Raw genomic sequence first — 7122 nt, forward strand, 5'->3', positions numbered from 1 at the left:
TAAATCGGTCGGGCCGGTCCGGGTTTTAAAACAGAGATTGTAGGTATTGTACTCATAGTATTTCCACTAATTACTACAATTGCTTTTACATACGCAATGGCAAAACTGAACTTCCAAAAAAGATAGAAGACATGCTTCTCTCTCAGTCCCTAAACCTTCTAGTTTTGAACAATCTCGTTTCCTGTTTATTGCATGTATTCTTAAGAATTTCCACATCAAATTTTGATATTAGTTATATTTTTATATTCAACTTAATTCATCATATGTAGTCAACTTTTTTTTTTTTTTTTTTTTTTGCAAACATGCATAACTTATACTGTTCTATCTAAATAACAATCAACAACAATAGTTGAGTTTTGTATTAATAATATTATATCCAGCACCTGCAAATTTACAGAATAAAGCAACTCTATGACAACAGTTATATACCAAATCAACAACTTTAATAGGTTTTCATGATTTTCAGTAATAAGTTTGTTCACGTATTATATACAGGATGAGAGGATTGCTGTGCTGTTGACCATATCAGAACACACCAAAACATTGTTTCATCCCCATGGTGTTTGTCCAGTTCTATATGGCACAGCCCAAAACCAGGGAAAAAAAAAAAAATTAGTATACAAATCAAACAAACAAAAGGAAATTGGAGTTGAAAAAAAAAAAAAAAAATTATATGTGCTTATCTAGTATAAACATGCTACATCTTTATTAATTTTCTTTTTCATTGATAATAGCACTAATTTTCATATAAATATCGTATCTCCATTCTCCAAGTCTCCTACTGAGATAAATGACACTTAAGAACTTTCAGTGTATATATATGTAAAACATCCCTTATATCAACTATAAATCTAATTGACCAGAGCCACATTCCAAAGTTCACGACCACAAGGAATTTATTACCATCTGAGAACCAAAAACATGCATTTATTCTAAAAGGAGGATACCCCAATTTCATAAGGTGCAATTCTAAGACTACGCTTTGCAGCCTAAATCCCAGTGCTTGCACAACACCAAATCAGGAAAATTACGGCAAGGAATGAAAGGAGCAATTTAGTTGTGTCTTTTGGTTGTACAATTTGATAGTTCAAGATTACAGTGAATCAGGTAAGATAGGAAATTCCACAGATGGTGATATGGTGGTTAGCCAAGCTTCATACAACATGGTATGAGAGTGAGAATTCAAGAAGAGTAGAAATTCAGTTCAGAAAACCCTATACACCAAGACAGCTTTATGACATGACTATCACGAAAGAAGGTGCTTACTATTCATACCCAAACAACTTTAGACAGTGATGCCAAATTAAATAGCAAACTGCTTTTTGATCAATGTGCATGTGCTTACAAAAGCCATACTAAAAAAATAAATTTAATAAATCAAATAATATCAATCATACAGGTTTTTGAGCCATGTTTGGAACATCAATTACAGAATAGAGTATGAAACTAATTACCTCTTATCAATTGCTTGAGCTACCAAGATCAAAGTCCATGGTGTAATCATATTCAATAGTTGGAATTACAGAGGCAACAAATTTCAAGAATAGGAAAAGGTACCTACAAAGTACATAATTAGAAGATAGAACATATACAAATAGTAACCAAAAAAAGCTAAAGGATCAGAAGAAAAAATATATTTAATAAAAAAAATATACATACATATGTATACATATAAGCTGAAAACCTGAAACTAACAGCCACTAACTTGTGAAAATTTTAATTCAAAATAATGTTTGAAATTACTACTTTTCTATGCTTTCTTGATCCTCAGAACCTTCCTACAAGCTTTTCTGCAGGATGAGTCATTGTAAATAGTGAACACTTCTATATGGCTGGCAATTTCACACCATCCCCATCAGCCTGAGTGCGTAGCTACTCTTTCTCATGTTTTGAAACAGGGATGGAATATACGAAATAGTGGGAGGTAGCATGAAATGAAATCAATCTGCCAGTGGACCAAGGTAGTTTAAGTCACTTAATTGTGGACTTGACTATTTGTACGCAATCAGTAAAATAGTTCATTTATAGTGGAAGCATGATACAGATGTTTATATAGGTGAGTCGTGAATGAAATCTGAATTTTCTTTCAATTTATGAGCTAAGATTAGTCCTCAATGATATTAGTTCAGGCTCCACTCCATGTAACATTAGAATTTATTTTCTTTTAATCACCCTCGTTAGCATGAATGAGTGGATGCATACTAATTACAAAAAAGTTTATCAGTAAAGTGAGCTAATGCAATTGAATTTTGGATTTGGATAGTAGTCAGTAGAACAGTTTACATTGGAGTATAATGTATGAATACAAAGGAAAATTCAAATCTCAAGTTTTTAATGTAAATGATGAGCCAAAAAAAAAAAAAAAAAAAAAAATTTACTTGTCAACTTCAGGCTCCACTCCACGTGACACTAAAACATCAATAATTTTCTTCATCACAGCACCATGTCGACATGGATGTATGGATGCATGCTTCCCAGGCAAGTGAGGATGGTCTTCGATGGTTACCTGTATATAAGAAAATTTACAGGGAGAAAAACACATTTCAACAAAAATCTTAGATATATACATATGAAGCAATCCATTCAATGAAATAAATGAATGAACAACAAATGTCTTCACCAACAAACAGTAGAGGCAGAGAAATTTAAAATATGGTCCATATTTTGGGAAAGATTTTGAAAAGCCTATATCCTCGCGCCCCTCAACACACACAATAATAACTCCACTATATTTCAAATACAGAAACAAGGAGATTCAAATATCTCCATTTGTTGATTAATACTCAATATTTTACTAGTAAATAACGTTATGTATTAAACATTTTATATGAAAATTCTAGTGGTTTCACAAAAAAATGACACGTTTGAGGTGCAAGCAATATTTAAAAAAAGCAATGCCCCAAGACCTAGTACTTTGTGTCACAGCTTAAGAAATTATATTTAAAACAATATGTTTGAGGTGCGACTAACATATGCCTTATCTGCATGATCAAATAAAGTATTGACATATTATGCTCTTAAGAACAGAACCCAAGATTTATTTTTCCAACTAAGAAAATAATATTTACTACAGTGAAATTAATATTTTATCAATAAATCTTTCATGGTTTTCTATCAAAAAAAAAAAAAAAAAAACTGAAATTAGTAAACAATAATTTCCTAAATTTAATCTTCTCTATGATTACTCAAATTTGGGTGGCTTCAAATAATTTTAATCCCTCATAAAAACAATCGATCATTACCATTGTCATAAAAATTTCCTAGGACACAATCCAAATCAGCCTCCAGTATTAAGGATAGAAAAGACTATGCTATAGCTTATTAATGGCTGATTTTTTAGTCATTGAATGAAATAAATGAAAAGCCACAATAAGAATACTCCAGTAGAAATTTTCACCGGCCACAGAACTCTTAAATAAAAAAGCAAAATTGTTAAACACACACAAAAGCCTCCAATCTCACCGTTTTGCGTGCATGGTCTTGACTAACGTCTTCAAGTACAAGCTCAGGTTGCAAAAGCATCCTTGACTGTGAAAACACCAAAAAAAAAGCTAGCTCAACAACTGAATTTAGTCAACATAAAAATGCAGATCAATTGTTTTCTTATACAACTTGATATTGTGTTAGGTTCAATTTTGTAGATTTGAAAAACCAAAATAAAGACGGGAAAAAAAGGAGCATCAGGACTGTGTTTTGGAGCAAAACAAGAAGAATTCATATCCCCAAGGTTAATACATATATTGTGAAGCATTCGTGGTAATACAAAATGTGTCACTGACTATAAGACGTAGTAGGAATCTTTTTTATTGCAAGTTTCAAGTCAAGAAGTAATTTATGCTACAATTGATTAGCCTTTACCGATTTGCAAAAGGAAGAGATGAAAACAGAGACAGTTTGAGAATAAAGGCAACTTGTCTCAGTTGAATGAGAAGAGAATCCATATATATTGACAAATACGATACAAATTAACTGACAAACCTCATCATATCCAGTAAGCCAGACACGAGGAGTTTGATAATATTTGTCATACCTGAAATAGATCATTAGCAAGCACATCAACAGTTAAATGACATTGTGGATTACACAATAATTTTACATCTTATCAATACATTTGGTCCTTCCAACATTCACAGGATGTTTATAAGCGAGAGATGAAGATAAATAATTTCAAAGGAATCATCAACCCATTCACCAGAAATCTCTCACATTGGAGATTTACAATTATTTTATGATTCTCATATTCGGTAGAAGCGGAATTAGACATGCATATCATCCAACATATAAAAATAAGGAAACTTTACTATCAATTCATCTTACGTGATGCTGACATCATAAGTACGAGTCCGGAGAATGTTATCATCATCAGGTTCATGAGCAACAAGATATGTAGGCTGAAGTGTAGCCTGCATTAATAGAAACAAAAAAAAAAAAAAGTTTCAGTTTTTTCTTCATATTAACTCACAGGTCAATAAATTTGGCCCCCTCTGCGGCATTCAAAAGTAAAATCAGATTACAACTACAGGTTCTTGAGGAAGCTATAAAATGATACTCCATTGGATCCAAAGGTCCATAGAAATTGCTATTCAACATGAAGAGGGAAGCAATGAGGGTCTCTTCTCAATAATCGTAGAGGAAGACCACTAAGAGGTTCCTCGAAGATAGAGTAAGAATAACCAGACCAATAATACAATAATCAGATACAGAGCAAGCACTCAACATGTGATGAATTGCCAAAGAGATTTTATTACATCTAACACAGCAAATGATGATTCATCATGGCAATCATCCATCTTTTAATAACCACTAGAAATTTACTAGAAAACAAGAAATCTGATATAATTAGTGTTATTACACGTATGAAACCTATGACATAAACATAACCAGTAATGACTTACAGGATCTGCTTCGATTAGGCTGTTAGATTCTTCATACTCAGCCATGTCAGGAATATCTTCCTCTTCTTCTCCCCCAAAGTGGTTAGAAATAGATTGATGAACGTTACTATTCATGCTGATTTCTAGGGCCTCCATGGAAGGCAAGTTGTCATCATCATCCAGTTTATCTAGAAAAAATGAGAACAAATCAAATGGATAACCATAAATCACAACACACTCTGCATGCAACAGGACTAGGTAGAAATTTATGTAGATTGAAGAGTTGTCAGCAATTGTTGATACATATACAGAAGACATATGATAAACATTTTCCAACACTATGATTGATATAAATATTAGGGACCCATTATCTGACTTCTATATTAAGAAGATATTTTGGGAAAATATGTCATGCAAGAGCTCCTCATCCAAATGTACAGCTACTTTCACTTTAAAGATGTTAAATCTGAAGCCAATCCAAGTCATAAACATTGAAAACAATAGCAAGCATTGACAAAGATTTTAACCTCTCTTAAGAAAATAGAACGGAAACACACAAATTCATATATCAGTGTATGACATACAGTGGAGATGCCAAATCACACCCAATCAACGTCCACATTTCAAATTCCTTTAATTCCCTCACTTTCTAGGCAGCCATTTTAATAGAAAATTTTGGGGGTTGTAATTCAACACGAGAGACAGGCAATGCCACCTCCAGAACTATTTAAAAATTTGGAACCACTAAATTCTCCAAACACATACACTGGTTGCCAATAGCTTCTTCCTACACTGTGGAGCAGCATTCAAATTTAAATTTGACACTAGACAACTACTCTAATCAGAAATAGTACCTTTCGGTTTCCCATGAGTCGCCAGCCACCCATCATTATCTTCATTATCAACCAAAACTTCACCTCCAGCACCTTCGTATTCTTCTTCTATAGATGCAGCTCTTCTTAGACATGGCACTGAAAAGCAATATCTTGATCAATTATTAACAACATAAACACAAACACAAGCTCATTCAGAGTACATTTCATCCTATATTAACCTCAACAAAATTTCTTTATTCAATCATAACTTATATTGAAAAATATAAATTCCTAAACATTTTTGCACTGAGTAAATACCAAATAAGTTACTCCTTTGCATATTATTGCTTGTATCCAAAATTTACAACGATACATCGACTTGATATCGTTGCAAATTAAAGTTGATTCAAGAAAATAATGTAGAAATTTACCGTTTCTAGTAACAAAAACTGTTTTTCGCTGGTAAATACGACTTCCTCTTGCTCGGCTCGCCAGATTCCCTAACAGATTAAAAAAAAAATTTGACGGACAAAATCGATTATAATAATTAATGAAGTCCAGTTAAATTATTAATAAATTAAGAATACCAGGACCACGTAGGCACTTAGAGACGAGATTATCGCCGGCAGAATGAACTCGCTAACGCTAAGAACGCCTTTTTCTTTGAAGGCAGAGACGGTCCGAGGAGCGGTGATTCTCTCAACGGTTCCTTTGAATGCTTCGTGAATTCCCTGTGAGAGTACCATTTTTCTTAAACTAAATTGATTAGCAGAATAATTTAATAAGGAGAATCCCTAATCCGAATTGCCGAGGAAAGGAGAAAGGTAAAGTTTGTATTTTGTTGGAAGAGGCTTCAAGTTTCGTATTTTATTTATATATCTCACCCATCTACTTTTTATGCAGAAGGAGGGAATATCCCCAAGAAAAAAAAAAGGACTGTTTAGATGAAAATTATTAATTCAAATAAATAATAGTTTTGACTATATTATCAAAAATTAATTTTTTTTCATTAAATGATAATTAAGTGAATAATACTAAAGTAGAAACTAATTCATATAATCTAATTTTTATAATATAATTGAAAGACTTAAAATTAAAGATAAATAAGACAAATTAAAATCCTTTGCAACATCAATCTTTTATATATTTGTACAATAATTTATTTTTTTGATGATTGGAAATGTTTGAGCCAATTTACGCATATTTCAACTAATTCTTTAATATCTTAAAACTATCGATCAAGTAAGAGTTCCAGTTACTTTTGTATAATCTTTTATACATAATATACTCTTAATTATGTAGAATTAAATAATTTGTTCAATTAACTATACAAATTGATATTTTATAATATAATTGAAAGACTTAAAATAAAGATAAATGATACAATTAAAGTGGATTGCTATGTCAATTTATATAGAATAATTTGGATAATA

General features: G+C 31.9%; 1 pseudogene; it reads right to left on the reverse strand.

Moving 5' to 3' along the window:
* Positions 1–330: 330 nt before the first annotated feature.
* On the reverse strand, positions 331–6435 carry LOC116123998 (annotated as a pseudogene).
* Positions 6436–7122: the final 687 nt, after the last annotated feature.

This window comes from Pistacia vera, unplaced genomic scaffold (genome assembly GCF_008641045.1).
Source record: "Pistacia vera cultivar Batoury unplaced genomic scaffold, PisVer_v2 Contig147, whole genome shotgun sequence".
Classification (NCBI taxonomy): domain Eukaryota; kingdom Viridiplantae; phylum Streptophyta; class Magnoliopsida; order Sapindales; family Anacardiaceae; genus Pistacia; species Pistacia vera.